This window comes from Leptopilina heterotoma, unplaced genomic scaffold (assembly GCF_015476425.1).
Source record: "Leptopilina heterotoma isolate Lh14 unplaced genomic scaffold, ASM1547642v1 Lhet_88, whole genome shotgun sequence".
NCBI classification, from domain to species: Eukaryota; Metazoa; Arthropoda; class Insecta; order Hymenoptera; family Figitidae; genus Leptopilina; species Leptopilina heterotoma.
Window position 1 is genome coordinate 1,270,536 of NW_025111191.1, and position 16,995 is coordinate 1,287,530.

Consider the following 16,995-nt stretch of genomic DNA (forward strand, 5'->3'; position numbering starts at 1 on the left):
GATTTTTATTTTTTATACTTTTCAAATATTTTTAATATTTTATTATTTATTGTTTCTCATTCTTTCTATTATTTGCTATGTATGATGAACTTGGAAATTTTTAACAAATTGAAAAAAAAATTCTAAACCGGAAAAAAAGTTATAAATTAAAAAAGTGTTAATTTCCCTTGATAGTTTGTGAATAATAAAAAGAATATTTTCCTGAAAATAATTTTATTTTTTTAGCTCTTAATCGATGTATTTTACAACTTATATAATTTTTCTTAAATAAAACAAATTTGAAAAAATTCCTATATTTTTTCTCAAATAAAATGAATTTAAAAAAAAATTCTTTAATTTTTACTTAAATAAAAGAAATTTAACAAAAAATTATAGAATTGTTTTTAAATGAAATAAATTAAATCGAGATTTATATAATTTTTCTAAAAATAGAATAAATTTAAAAGGAATATTTACTTAAGAAATTTTTGAAAAATAAATTAAAAATAAATTAACAATATATTAACAATAGATTAACAAAAAATTAACAAGAAATAAACAATAAATTAACAATAAATTTAAAAAAAAAATACTTTTACCTAAAAAAAAAATACAATCGGTTACTTAAGAATTTCGAAAGATAAAAAAAAAGCAGAAAGCTATAATCGAAATTCCGGAACATTTTTCATGTTCAATAATTATTCACATCCTTCAATTTCTTTCTCTTCTCATTTAATTAATAACTTTCTTCCGCTTCAAATTAGAAAGTAAAATACTCTATCAATTTTTTTTCCATTTTATATCAAAAATTAACAATTTTTGTTTAAACAAAAAGAATTTAAATAAACAATTAATATCACTCGACATGAATAAATTTGGAAAATTTTAATATTTTATCCTCTTATATTTTCAATCTTTGCACAAATTTCTCAGAGTATTTAAATTTTTTCATTCATTTTCATTATACCCAGCTTTTTAAGTTCGAGATTCAAAAGAATAATTTTGTCCATGAAAATTTAAAATGTTCGATTAATAATTATTAAAATATCGAAAATTTTCTATCTAGAGAAATAGAAATATTCCTTTTTAAAATATATAAGGTGCGCAGAAAAAAATTACATGCTTTATACACTTTATACTTTACAGGAAATTACAAATCAGTTAAATGAATTTTTAATATGTTGAATAAAAGGGAAAAAGAATGACTAATACAATTAACTTTTATATTCTCTGGCTGAAAATTTATTATCAGTGACAGTTATCTCATAGTCTTTTATTTGATTATAACGTGAATTATTTGTCGAATTATTTTCTGGAATAATATTTGAGAAATGGAGAATAAATAAATTTTTATACTCTGGGAAATTAAAATAAACACTGAAAATAAAATCGTTTTTTTTTGTACCTTTGGGACAAATTTTTCTAAATACTTCAATTATTGGTATTTCAATTTATAACTCTGCTTTTAATTAAGTCTATTTGTTTGGTTCTCTTTGTCTTATTAGTTTGGGTTTTTGTCAATTTTAGTAATTTTTTTTTGTTGTTGTTGCGGCTTTTAGCAAATTTTTTTTTATTAACCGTCTTGTTGTTTTTAGAATTTTTTCTTGATGCTCGTACTTTAGGATTTTTTCTTATTACTTTTTCTTTTAGTTTGGAAATATTTTCTTCCTACTTTTTTGTTGGATTTACATTTTTTTTAAATTTACTATTTTTTTTGTCATTTCGCCTTTTTTATTTATTGCGTTTTTAACATTTTTTTTGCTTACAGTATTTTTTAAGTGTTTTTCGTTTACAGTATTTTTTTTTGGATTAAAATATTTTTTCTCGTTTTTTTTTGCTTACAGTATTTTTTAAGTGTTTTTCGTTTACAGTATTTTTTTTTGCATTAACATATTTTTTCTCGTTTACAGTAATTTTTCGTATTTTTCTGTTTTTACAGTATTTTTTCGATTTTAATCGTTTAAATTATTTTTCAATAGTATACAGTATTTTTTTTCTTCTTTACAATTTTTTTTCTTGTTCTTATTTTTAGTTATTTCTATTTTTCTTTAATTTTCAGACTTTTTTTTACTGTATTTTTAAGGTTTTCGAATTTTAATTGCTAACAGTACTTTCTTTTGGTTTCTTTGTTTTACAGTATTTTTTCTGATTTTTCCCTTCACTGTATTTTTGCGTGTCTTCTTTCTCATTTACAGTATTTTTTTCTATTCTTTTTCGTTTATAGTATTTTTTTTCCTTTTTTTCGTTAACATTATTTTTTGTTGTTTTTCAAGTATATTTTTTAGTACTCTTTTGTTTTCAGTATTTTTTTTTGCATTGTTTTTAGTACTTTTTTTCTTTTTAGATTCTTTTCAGTACTTGTTTCCTTTTCGCATTTTTACAGTATTTTTTCTTTTTCGCATTTTTTTCAGTATTTTTTCTTTTTCGCATTTTTTTCAGTATTTTTTCTTTTTCGCTTTTTTCAGTATTTTTTCTTTTTCGCTTTCTTTCACTATTTTTGTTTCTTGAACTTTTTCAGTATTTTTTCAAGGGCTAAAAAAGAAAAAACGAATATATTGTGAACGAAAGAAATCAAAAGGGAAAAATTACTGTCGTTCGTTCACAATATTCTTTTTTTTTTCTCTTTCACAGTATTTTTTCCCCTATTTTTCAATTCTCCCATTTTTGTAATTTTTATTTCCATTTTCCGAAAGTAAAATAGTTTTTCGTCACTCTTAACAGTCATTCTTACACTTTTCCCTTAATTTTCTTTTCTCTCACTTCCACTTTCGTACTTTGATTATCAACCATAATTTCCCCATTTTTTTCCTCCTCCCTTCTCGTTTCTTAAATTCCCACAATTTTTCCTTTAAACTTTTCTTTTTTTCTCACCAATTCTCTATTTTCTTTTCCTTACCTTCTTTCCATTTTTTTCGCCACTCAAAATTTCCTTCCTCTCGAAAAATCTACCATATTTTTCTTTCTTCCATTTTTTCCTCATTCTTTTTCGAAATTTTCCCACCATACACGAAAAATGCTCAAAGTTTCACAAAAAAATCCCCTTTTTTCTCAATTTGGCAAAAAAAAAACCCATTTTGAAAATACCCCAATTTACCGGGAAAAAAAATTCTCACCCCAAGAAACTAAAAACAAAAATACAAAAAAATTTGACCCCAAAATGCACTCTTAAAATTGTGTGACGCACTCAACTGTCACAGAACGTCTTGATCGGTTATATATTGGAGGTCAACGGAGTATGGCAATGAATGGGTACAAGAGAGGAGGGGATATGAGTGCGAGAGAGAGAGAGAGAGAGAGTTCGAATCAGTCAGAAATCGAAGAGAGAAAAATGCCAAAATAAACACAAGGTTTGGGGTTATTCGCATCGGAAAAAAAGTGCATGGTCAGGGGTGATGAGCAACCGACAGTGAGTGGGGGAAAAACACTTTGTATCGAGAAAAAAATTTCACCCTCTCTCTCTCTCTCTCTCTCCATTACTCCTCTACTAGTAGAGAGAGAGAGAGAGAGAAAAAATCCGGAAGGGGTAACAAAAAATTGAAGGTTGCCGTGAAAAGAATCGAAAGTACAAGGACGAGTCGAAGGTTTGATTCCTACACTTGTTTCCTTCCCCTCACCCTAAGGGGGGTAGGGGGTAGTGGTGAAGAGAAAAAGTGGGGGGGTGGGGGCAGTAAAAACTGATTGTCCGTGTTTTTATCTTAAGACGATGAAGAGACTGAGTGGGGGACAGGGGGTGGGTGGGGTGGGTGGGTGAGAATTAGTAGAGGGGCGATTGTCGGGGAAAAGCTCGTCGGGGGGTGGCTTTTGTCGTGAGGGTGGGGGGTGGGAGATGACTCCTCCGCTTTGTAATGGAGGGGATAAGACTACCCTCGGAGGCAGAGTGCGTTTGCGCCGCCGCCGTGGAGGTGGCATCCCGCGGCTCTAAGGGTTGCTTGGCCCTGGTCCGGGGGTGGCACGGGGGTGGGGGCGTCCCTGACTGCAGGGTTAGGGTGGTCTTTAGGTCTGTCAGTAGCAAAGCGGCGGCCTCATCATACGGAGCTGCTGGGCTGACCAGCTAGGCCGAAGTCACTTAAAGACGCGTACCACACCTTGTAATATAACACCAAAAAAAAAAAACCGCTACACGCTCCCGCCACCTATACACACACATACACACTTTCACATATACACACATATAAATATAGACACATATGCATATAAATACACTCACATATAAGTACATGTGCATGTAAATACAGTACATGTGCATATAAATACATTCACATATAAGTACATGTGCATATAAATACATTCACATATAGTACATGTGAACATGAATACATTCACATAAAAGTACATGTGCATATAAATACAGTACATGTGCATATAAATACATAGCACATATACAAATACAAGCACATAGACACATATAAATACACACATAAACGAAAATTATCACACATATACAGACATAGACACTCTTCCCCCCCCCCTGGACGTTCAAGTTACACGAACACTAGTACACACACTTATCCTAGTGCACCTTCAAGGACCTATACTTAAGCGCGAGTCAAAGGCACACGATTATACGGTGACCGACCGTCGTCGTCGTCGTCGTCGTCGTCGAAAGAAAGACACTCCGCGAGGACCTAAACGAGAAGAGTGCTCCGTGTTATATTATAAATACTGAAACAAAATAATTTTTTGATTATTATCAAAGACTGATAAACTTTTTTCGAATTATTTTCTACTTTTTCCCATCATTATCTGGAATTTTTGATGACTTTTTTATCATCATCAATTCTTCTTCATCAACAACAACAATATCAAGTGTTTGGAATCTTTGTTAGTGTGCGAGTGGAATATTTATGTGAACCACGTGCATTAGAGAAATTTTCGTCAATTATACGGAAATATTGTTGATTTTATTTCTTGATGTAAAGAAAGGAATTATAAACGAAGAGAAGGGATTTTTTATGGAGATTGGAGTTGATTGATAATAATTCTTCCGTGAAAGACTTGTTGTGATAAACGGGTCTTAGTTTTCGGTTTCGGGAATTTTTTTTTCTTTTGTAATCAAGTGCTCAACACGTGTTCTTTCTTGTCGATATTTAATACACTGACAGGGATAAGCTAAGAAAGGTAAATTATTGGCTAGAGGATAATTTCGATTGAATTTGAAATTTTTCGTTTCTCACCGAATAAGTTGAGTTAGGAAAGAAATGGATTATAATTGGAAAAAAATTGACAATTGAGAAAATAGAAAATTGAGAATATTATTTTTGCGCTTTATTTTCGGTTTATTTTGCATCGTCAGTTTTATTTTCTATTTTGACGTGTTTTCTCCATTATTTATTATTTACTGAACTTGATTATTTATTATTAGTGTACTTGATTATTTATTATTACTGTATATTTAATTTATTATTACTGTATATTTAATTTATTATTACTTTATATTTAGTTTATTATTACTGTATATTTACTTTATTATTATTGTATATTTAGTTTATAATTATTGTATATTTAGTTAATAGTTTTTTATTATTTAATTTAGATTTAATTTTGCAAAATTGTACTTTGCTGTTAAATTATAATTGTTATTTAATTTTCGTCATTGTATTCAGTTTCCCAGTGTAAAATTTATTTTATTTAATTGCCAAGTGTATGATTTATTTTACTTAATCAACTAGTGTATAATTTATTTAATTTTTAATTACCTGTGTAATTTTGTTTTATAATTGTATAATTTTTGGTATTTTTTAATAAACAAGTATATTTTGTTTGATTTTTAATAACTTATTAAAAGTTAAAAAATTTATTAAAAAAACTATTTATTCAAATTTAACAAATTTAGTGTATAATTTATTTAAATTTAATAAATTATTGTATACTTTATTTAAATTTAAAAAAAATTTAGTGTATAATTTATTTAAGTTCTAAACAATAAGTGAATAATTTATTTAATTTTATTATCCAGTATATAATTTATTTAAATATGGAAAAAAAGTTTCACCTGAAGCACCTGCAAATTTCACTATATTAGCGAAATTTTTAATCTTTTCATTTACGACTTTCGCTATTCTAGAGAAATTTATCGCTTTGTTAGGAAAAGCTTCTTTTGTGAATTTAATTACTTAGTGTATAATTTATTTTAGTTTTTAAAATATAGGATATAGTTTGCTTTATTTTTTATAATCTAAAATATACTCTACTTAATTTTTTATAAACGAAAATATACTCTACTTTATTTTTTATAAACTAAAATATACTTTACTTTATTTTTAATAAACTAGAGTATACTTTATTTCGTCTTTAAATAAACTAGAGTTACTTTATTTTATTTTTAATAAACTACTGAAAAATTTACTTTAGCTTCAATAAACTAGCGTATAATTTATTTTACTTTCAATAAACTAGTGTATAACTTATTTATTTAGTCTATATAATTTATTTAATTTAATTACCTAGCATATAATTTTTTTTGTTTTTAATAAACTTTGTGTTATAATTTATTTTAAAATCAATTATCAAGTGTGTAAATTTCTTTTTCCTTTAAATACCGAAAGTGTAAAATTTATTTAATTTTCAAAAAACCCAGTGTTTGTTAACAAATTGTTAATAATTATTTCCTTGTATATTACTCGTATATTTTTTTACTCGCTCCTTTTGTATATTTTGCATATAATTTCTGCGAATTACTCAATTTTTCTTCGAATTTTTAATATAAATAAAATAAATAAAGAAATAAAATAAAACGAACTTTTAACTAAAACTGATTCTAATTTTTTATTTTTTACGATTTAGTAATTTTAATTTTAGTTACAATTTATTTTTTGATAAAAATTCGATTTTAATTTCTGTGAAAACATTTTGTTAAAGTAGTGCGGGAAGAAAAGTTTACAACTTCCAGTTAAATTATTCCTTCAGTTATTATTTTTTAAAAAAAAGATTTGAGAAAAAAAATTGTTACTTGTAAAGTTATTTATTGTAAAAGAGAATTTTATTAATTTCTAAATTTCGTTAAGTTTGTGAATTCGAAAGCTCCTTTATAACAAAGACTATAAATGCTTTTTTTGCTTGAACAAAAAGCATCTTTTCTATTTTTTACTTTTAGTAATTTTCTACAATTATTTATGTTTTTTTATTTTTTGTTCATTTTTTTGAACTATTTATGCCTTTTTGTCTTTTTTTATCCATTTTTTGAAATTATTTCTGCATGTTTAAATTATTTTCGCATTTTCAATCATTTATGCTTTTTTCATTATTTAAGCATTTATTATTAATTCCCATTTATTATTTTTGCATTTTAAAAATTATTTATGCATTTTTTAATTTTTTTTTGCTTTTTTATTATTTTAGTATATTTTTTAATACTTTTGCAATTTTTAGTTATTTTTGCCCTTTTTTACTATGTTGGCTTTTTTTACTAATTCAGAATCTTTTAAAGATTAAAATTAAAAAAAAAATTAAAAATTTTAGAATTTTCTTTTATATTCTTATCTTTTTAATTATTTTTAACTTGTTTTGCATTATTTCCGCATTTTTATCTAAAATACGAAATATCCAAAAAATTTTAACAAAAAATCTTATTCTCACTTTAATATTTTTCAAATCTGTCTTCTTTACATTAAACTTATTAGAGTAGCGAAACTTTTTCAAATATTTAGTCATTAAAGTTATTCGCTGAAAGTTTTTTGTTTAGAAAACATTAATAAAACTTTTCAGTAATGAAACTCAAGTACATAAAAGTTTTGTTATTTTTTGTTTTTTTTTGTTTTTTTTTTTGGTTTTAGTAACGAAACTTAATCACGAAACTTTTTAATTTTTAGTTTCAAAACTTGTTGGCTACACAACTTTACGTGGTTTGAAAAACTTATTTTTGAAATTAATTACAAAACTTATTGGTTAATATTATGCAATTGTGAAACTAAATGAAACTCGCGTTACTTATAGGGAGTGTTTTCAATAATTTAGTTAGGACAGTGAATATAGTTTCTTCTCTATTTTTAAGTAAATAACTTTTATAATATTTTTAAGTTGTACTTTAAATATCAAAATTTCGGTGAAATTAGAATTTTGGAAAGAAAAATTAATTCGGACTTATGATTTTCGAAAATAATTCTCTTTGGCATATTTAATCACTTTCACGCATTTTTCACAACTTTTTAATAGTTTTTATTATTTTCTCAATAATTTCAGTATTTTTCAACATTTCTTAAAATTTGTTAACATATTTAAACATTTTTACCTATTTTTATCAATTTTTGCTATTTTTTACTATTTTTTTTTTTAGTATTTTCAGCATTTTTGAGTTTTTTCTAAAATTTTCCAAGTTTCTTTTAGTATTTTCTGGCAGTTTTTAGTATTCTCACGCGAAGAGTTTTTTTAGCAAAGTTAACAAAAAAAAATTCGTCGTTTAAACAATTTCTAAATAATAAACAATTGTAATAATTACAACTTTGTTTAAAAACTTCCGAGAAATTAAATTTAATTCCCATTCCATTGTCTCTCTTTTTTTTTATTTTTACCCCAAAACAATAAATAATTAAATTATTTTTAATTCCCGTCTGCTTTTATATCGCTTCATTTTCAATCTCAATTTTTTAATTGACAATATAAAGTGATAAATTTCAAGAAAAGAATCGCCAACTTATTATTAAAAATAGAATTGAGAAAAAGTGATATAACTTGAAAAGAATTGTGACATCTTCCGTCGGACTCAGCTAAAGAGAAAAAGAGGAGAACAATCCCAGGGGTGTGGGTGGGGGAAAAAAATTACAAATCATCAGTTCATTAATATTCTCCTTCCTGTCGCGACTTGATTTCGTTTGTCTGGTGTTAAAATAATTTTCCAATAACTTGCCGACAATTTAACGGCAAGAACGGTTCATTAATTTTCGAGGATCAATCGTTGTAATTCGTTTTAATAATTTGTCATTTCTATTCATTTCTATTCTTTTTTTTCTCTTTTTTCTTTTTTTTATATTTTTGTTGTCAACCATTCTTTAGTTGGCAATTTTTTTTCTGTTCCTCATTCTCATAACGCGTCAGACCTATTATCTAGATTCTCCTGCCAATTTGCTTTATGCAGACTGACACAAACCGTTTTATCAGATAAAAATTTTTATTGCAATGAGTGACGTTAATTAACTTATAATATCTGAATTAGATATAATCTTATTGAATTTAAATTTTTAGAGGATTTGTCATTTTTTTTTATTAATTCTGTGATTTTAGGTGAATTGTGTTTGAGTGAATTTTTCTTTTTTTGGAAAAAATTGGGTAAGTTTTTGAAAAAGAATTTCATTTTTAATATTCAATTTCGAAAAAGGGTTGGTAATGAAAAATAAAATATTATTGTATCCATATAAAATAGTAAAAAAAAAAAAATAAATAAAATAGTAAAGGAAAATAATAAATAAAATACTAAAAAAAAAATAGTTGTACTTAGGAAAAGTGATAAATTTGACAGTAGTAATAGTCGTTATAGTCAGGCATACACTTAACTATTTTTAAGCCCAACGAAAAAAATTATTTAATATTATATTATTACCTATTAAATTTATTTTATTTAATATTTAATTTTTATTGTAAAATAATTCCGATAGTGTTTAAGTAGAAAAACAAGTTTTTAGTCAGACGGGGAATAATTTTGGTGTTTTTCTCAGTTCATTGTCGATCTAAATTCATTTTTTTTCCAAGCAAAAAAAAAGTGGTGTAAAGTACAAAATCTGTTAAGAACGAGAAATTTAAAAATAGTGTAAATAAATAAATAACGAAATAAATAAATATAAATAAAAATAAATAAATAAAATATAAAAAATAGTTTAAAAAAGTAATAAAATTAAATAAAAGTTTTAAAATAAAATTAGAAGAATCAATTAGACTGATAAAAGTGATTGTCAGTAGTAAAGGTTTTTATACAGTCAGACATAATTTTACTCAAGTGATAATAGTCCTTAAGGGGAAGAATTAATACCAGAAATATTAAAAACGAAAAAAAACTGTGCAGAGCAAAAGTTATAATTAAGGAAGAAATAATCGCGAGAAACACACACTAAATTTCAGTAGAAATGACCAATTTAAGTCAGACATTTTTCCAATAAAGAATTTTCATCTCCTATTACTTATGTGACATTTTCCAAAAAAGAAATTGAGTTCGGAGAATATTTTTAAATTATAAAACCAATTAGTTATTTTGATTTTAGTTTTTTAACTATCTTTCATTATTATTAATTTTCATTTGCATAATTTTGAACATTTTTATATTAATAAACATTTTTTTAATTAATCATTTTTTTATTATTAGAATTTAATTTGTCACTTACTATTTCTTTTTTGGTAATTGGTATTCATTTCTTTTGTCGCTATTTCCTAGTTTGAATTTTTCGATTTAAATCGAGGAAGTAATTTTTTCTACTAATTGTTCTAAATAATTAATTTTCTATTAATTTACTATTACTTTTCTATTACTATTATTATTTTTATTAATATTCTATTACTTTTCTATTAATTTTCTATTAATTTTGATTGATAATAAATTTTTTTTATTACTTTCTTTAAATATTTTTTTGTATTATTTTTTCGAAATATTAATCAAGTAAATAAATAAAAAAAGAGAAAGGATTTTTCTTAAAACAAAATAAAATTTTGTCAATTAGAAAAAAGAATTTATTTCATAAAATAAAATTTCGTTAATTGAAAAGAAAGAATTCATTTTCGATTTAAATTTAAAATTCTTTCAATTAAAAAGAAATTAAAAATTTCTTGACTTGAAAGAAAATTTCCTAAAATTAAAATAAAAGTCACAATTCAAATTCTAATAATTTAATGCAGCTGTCAGTGTCTATAATAACTTTCTCGATCGTTTTCTTATCAACATCTGCTCGTTGCAACTCAGAGTGGTCAGTGTTTGAAATATAAACGCGTAAAATTATCTAAAAAGGTGTGTAAACCAAAAAAAAAAAAAAACCTTTATTGTTTGATCAAAAGGACAATTTTTTTTTCTTCATAAAAAAAATAAATAAAAAAGATAACAAATATTTACCACATCGCGGTGAATTTATAATATTTGATGATAGTCGTCAATTTTTTTCTCACAGAAACTAAATCTTGATAGTGACACTTGCAGTTTTCTTTATCTGTATATATATATTCATGATTCATACCGGTTCATTGCACTCATTTCATTTCTCAGGAAAGAAAAATTAACTCTAAAAAGAAAGAAAATTCACTTTTAAAATTTTTCCATCAAAAATTTATTTAATATTTAATTTTTCCTTTATTATCGAACAACTTCTTTTCAATTTTTCATTAAAATTGGATTTTTAATTTTACTAAAATTTTTTTCATTACTTTGACATATTACAAAAATAATATTGAAAAACTTTATCTTGCAGGACAAAAAACTTTCGGATAATTACTGTTTGTAAAAATTATTTTCGAATCTTTTATTTTATTTTTCCGAAGTGAGAAACTTTTGCGATAATTTCTTCTCTTTGGGCCAAAAGCAAAAAAAGTAAAAAAAATACAGTTTGAAAAAATCGAAACAATGAATAATTATAAATAACAATAAGTGGTAAATAATTGAAAATAGAAAAATTATTTTTTATTAATTCATTAAAAGTAATAAATAATTTTTTTCAAATAGTTGCCGAAACGTTAAAATTGTGTTTTTTATTCTTTTAAAATTTGACTTAAAGGATTGATAATTTTCTTGACATTTTAATGAATTTTTTTATCTATTTTCGTAGGAAAAATATTATATATATTTATATATAGATTATAGTTAATAATAAATTAACAAAAAAAAAATAAAACAATAAACAATTGTTTATTTATTTTTAATATAAACGATTTTCGAACTAATTGTCGACATAATTATAAACTTATAAAAAAAAATTCTTTTTTCCCATAACAGAGAACTTTTCGTTAAGTTCGTAAATTGAATGATTGAATGGAGAGAGCAGGAGGGATTGAAAAATGTTGAATTCGGAATTAAAAGAAAAAATAAATAAAAATAAAAGGAAAAAAAAGAAGGGAAGCGGAAAAACAATTGAATGTAAAATCGTGACTTCCTTTCGGTCATTGGATTGAACTGGCAAGGCGGAAGGCGACGGAGGGAACTGATGGCTTAGAGGGCCTTGAGTGGTTGATCGGACGGAATTAAACTCAGCGTCTCCATTACGAGTGATCTTAACTCTGGCGTATTCCCCCTTTTTCCTTTCGTATTCACTGCAAAATCTCTCTTTCTCTCTATCTCTCCCCCTTTTCTCTTTAATTTACCACTTCGCTCTGTCTCTCTCTTTACTTCTTAATTAATTTTCCTAAACCAATTAGCCATGAGGATAAGATTGAATCTCCCTTAGAAATTAGAAAACTTGACTGTTATCTATGACGTAAAGTCACAGTGACAGAAAATTTCTCTCTCATTCAAAAAACTTTACCAACAATATTATCCCACTGGATTTCAAATCTTCAATTCAAAATTTATCAAAAGTTTGTAATTTGTTGCGATTTTCATCCTTGTAAATAGTTCTTCAAGTTTTGCATATTTTAATATTCAAATGTGAAGTGAAATTCGTAGTTTTTAATTTAGCGATTTGTTTCATTTTTATATTTTTCATTTTTATAATAAATTTTTTAATATTTTGAAATATTTTTTCTATTTTTATTCTCTCTATTTTTTCTACTTTTCGTTTTATTGTTAATTTTTTTTATTTAATTTCAGTTTTGTTTTATTCTTTTGTTGTATTTTTTCTTTTTTTTTGTTTTCTCTTTTCCTTTTTTGTATTTTTTATAGTAAATTATTTTTTATGGTAAATTAATTAAAAATTTTATAGTGAATTAATTTATAGTAAATTTGTAGTAAATTTTTTAATATTTTGTGTTTTGAAAAAGTTTGTTTGTTTTCAATTTTTGTTTTTATTTTTTCATTTTTTGGTTTTATTATTTTTTTATTTTATTTTTGTTTTATTTTTATGTTATATTTTTACATTTTTGTTTTATTTTTACTTTTTTCAACTTGTCTTTTTTTTGTTTAAAATTTCTTTTACTTTTCCTATTTCTTCTTTTTTATTACTTTTTCTTTGCTTAATTTTGGTTTTTTTCATTTTATTTTTTATATAATTTTATTTTTCTTATTTTATTTACACGTCTTTTATTAAAACAAATCCTACTGTAATAAATCCAACAGACAAGTTTTCTTTTTCTCTATTTTATTTTTACTTTTTCAATTTATTTTTCAATTTTCATTTAATTTGTATGTAATTTGTATTTAATTTTGATTTAATTTTTATTTTGTTTTTATTTTATTTTATTTTTGTTTTATTTTTATTTTATTTTATTTTTATTTAATTTTGATTTAATTTTGATTTAATTTTTATGTAATTTTTATTTAATTTTTACTTAATTTTTTATACATATTTTAAAAAATTTTTTTCTGCTGGAAGAAAAGTTTTCCAAGACGCGAAATTGTGTACGATTTGAATAAAATTATGAAAGTGGGATTATTGTGATTGTTATGTAATGTGACAAAAGTGGAGAATAGAGGAGATCGTGAATGGCGTTTGTTGTCAAAATTTTGGCAAGTTTTGGATGATAGTGACACGTCTTAACGGAGAAGTTCTAGTGAAAGGAAGTTTCTGAAACTTTGTCAACCCCAATTCTCGTGAGAAAAGTTCTGCCAAATGTCACATATTAAGGATAATGCGAGTTTCTTAATGTGAATACTAATTACTATCCTAATGTGATTAAAAGTACGTCCCTTCCAAGTGACACTTTGCCCAAAAATAATGAGCTTTAAAATAAAATTCTCTTCTTTTTTATTCTATTCTTATTATAGTTTTAAGAAAAAAAAATGTTTACTAAAACAAGTTTTAATAAAAAAAAAATCACAAAAAAGATTTACTAAGAAGCTTTACTAAAAAGTTTTACTAAAAAGTTTTACTAAAAAAAATCACTAAAAAGCTTTACTAAAATTTTTACTAAAAAGCTTTGCTAAAAAGATTTGCTAAAAAGCTTTGCTAAAAAGCTTTGCTTAAAAGATTTACTAAAAAGCTTTGCTAATAAAAATTTACGAAAAAGCTTCACTAAAAGATTTACCAAAATTAAACTTTTTTTTGTCCCAATAAGATTTTTTTTTTGACAACGAAAGCAATTAATTTTGTTTTCACTCTGAGAATATTCGAAAATTTATAATATAGAGATATTTTGCTTTCCCTTAGTATTTATATTGTTCTTCACCCTCCTGTCGTCGGAAACTCTTTATTCGTATTTTATGAGTCAAGTGCCTAAGATTACGAAACAAATGTTCCTTATTTGCATACCCAAATGAAAAGCCAGTGATTTTATTCTGTCCTTTTTTGTTCGAATAAAAACTTTTTTTTGCCCACGATTCATTAAATTTACAAGAAACAAAAAAATTTAATTACTTTTTCACAATTTCTCTAAAATAAAGTTTAGGAAAAATTTTCGAAAAACACTTTTATGTTTCAAAAAAACTTTTTTGTTCGAAAAATACTTTTATATTTTCGAAAAATAATTTTGTTTTCAAAGACTATTTTTATATGTTCAAAAATTATTTTTATAATTTCGAAAACGATTTTTTCTATTTTCGAAAAATATTTTTTATACTTTTTCACATGTTTTATTCAAAGTGGTCTCATTTTTTTTTTTTTCTTTTTTTTTAAGAAGACATTAAACTAATGCTGAAAAAAAGGTTACGCCCTTAGAATACAGAACGAGTGGTACTCGCAGAAAAAAGCTTTACTTAATGCCTTATATCTTGAAAGACTTGGGAGAAAAGTCTGAGATTTCTATTTTAAAGTTCTCTTAAAATCCAAAAGGAATTGAAAATTTTTCCCCAAACTGATAAAAATTATGCAATTTTTAACAGTTTGGAAAAAAATTTTTGATTCCTTAGAAAACTAATTTTAAGCGTTAATTATTTAAATCAATGTAGTAAAATCAGCAATATTAATTACTGCTCTTAATAATTATTAACAATTACGATTAATTAATTGCCGAATTAATTAATTACGATTTTAACTAATTAGCGAATTAAATAATTGCCAAATTAATTAATTACGATATTAATTAATTAGCGAATTAAATAATTGTCAAATTGATTAATTACAATTTTAATTAATTAGCAAATTTAAATAATTGACGAATAATTAATTTCGATTGTAATTAATTAACGAATTAAATAATTCCGACCAATTAATTAATTAAATTTTTTTTTAAGTTTCTTCAATAAAATCTTAGAAGTAATTAATTATTAATTTAATTTTCATTCAAAACCCGGAATTTAATTCGCAAAGAAAAAAAATTATCAATTAAACAGATGAAATAGCGCTTAAATAATAAAATCGAGAGGAGCAAAAAAAAAAAGTTTGATTAAAACAATTAAATATCATAAAAGTGGAACGTGCAAATTTTTTTCCCCCAAGAATTTTGAATTATCAATTTCCAATGATTTCTTCGTTTTTTCATTCTTCCATTTTTTTAATAATAGAAAATTCAAGTTATAATCGGAATTTTTGAATGGCGCTATTCGGTGGCGTCAGCTTTAGCCCGAGGGGAATTGGGGAATATGGGGACCAAAAATATGAAATTTGTTGCAATTAATAATGTCGATAATTGGCGAGCGTATGGTCGTATTATGCACAGCAACAGCCGTGTGTGTCGGTGAACTTCGAAGGTCAACGCCTGATAACGAGTTTAATTAAAGCAATCAAATGAAAATATTCACATTAACACACATGCGCTCATGAACTTTCGAAAAGTGCGGAATTTCAATCACCAAATGATCTCTCTCGCACTCTCTTTCCATATATATATATATATATATATATATATATATATATATATATATATATAATTATAAATCTAGATGTGAAGTTATACATCCACATGTGCATTATTTATAAATTTTATTTTTATTTATTTTTTTTATTATTTATTTGTAGATAAATTTACATATATATGTGTAATTTTTAATATATATTTCTATAAATATACGTTTATATGTGTAATTATGCATCTATATGTGAAATATAAGTCTAAATGTGTAATTATACATCTACATGTGTAAATATAGTCTTCATGTGAAAATATACATCTATATGTGTAAATATGCGTCTATATGTGCAATTATACGTCTATATGTGAAATATAGATTTACATGTGTAATTATACATCTATATGTGTAAATATGCGTCTATATGTGCAATTATACGTCTATATGTGAAATATAGATTTACATGTGTAATTATACATCTATATTTGTAAATATAGTCTACATGTGAAAATATACATCTATATGTGTAATTATATATGTATATGTGTAAATATACGTCTATATGTGCAATTATACGTTTATATGTGTAAATACAGTCTACATGTGTAATTAAACATCTATATGTGTAAATATAGTCTACATGTGAAAATATACATCTATATGTGTAAATATAGTCTATATGTGAAAATCTACATTCACATGTGAAAATCTACATTCACATGTGAAAATAAATATAAAAATACAAATACACATTCATTTAAACGTACATATTGCACACGGGAGCGTATAATATAAATATAAACCCAGATCTCTGCACAAATGTATATACGTACATAAACACATATATATGTGTATTCAGACACGAATACAGTCAATTTTGACTCATTATGCAGAAAGTTCGTTGCGCTCGGTAATTTCAATATTCGTTCCATATTCGAAAATGTTTGTCATTGATCCATGACATTGACCTAAATCAGATCACGGCAAAATGCATTCACGCGGAAGTTTATTATTGTGCAATTTCAACCCTCGTTTCTCATTTTCGATATTTAACGGTGTAAAAAAAAAAATTATCAACACTTTCCCACACACATTGTTTTCCATTTTTTTTTTGTTTTTTCATTTTTACTCGTTTTCTTTAAATGCGATAAACATTTTTTTTGTGTACTCACAATTTCTATTTACTAATATAGTATACTAACGAGCTAACTACTCTGGATTCGAATTTAAATAGG

At 24.6% G+C, this 16,995-nt stretch overlaps 1 protein-coding gene across 7 annotated transcripts in view; it reads left to right on the forward strand.

Moving 5' to 3' along the window:
- Nucleotides 1–16,995, forward strand: part of LOC122511604 (homeobox protein prospero) — a 198,420-nt gene that overhangs the window by 7,558 nt on the left and 173,867 nt on the right. Inside the window, exon 1 of one of the 7 annotated variants that reach the window (XM_043626964.1) lies at nt 3,918–5,097. The exons of 5 other annotated variants lie outside the window; for them this stretch is intronic. The gene's annotated coding sequence lies outside the window, so the exon portion shown is untranslated. Of the gene's footprint in view, nt 1–3,917; nt 5,098–13,694; nt 13,716–16,995 lie in introns of those variants that run through there. One more of the 7 variants, XM_043626965.1, reaches the window with a different exon arrangement.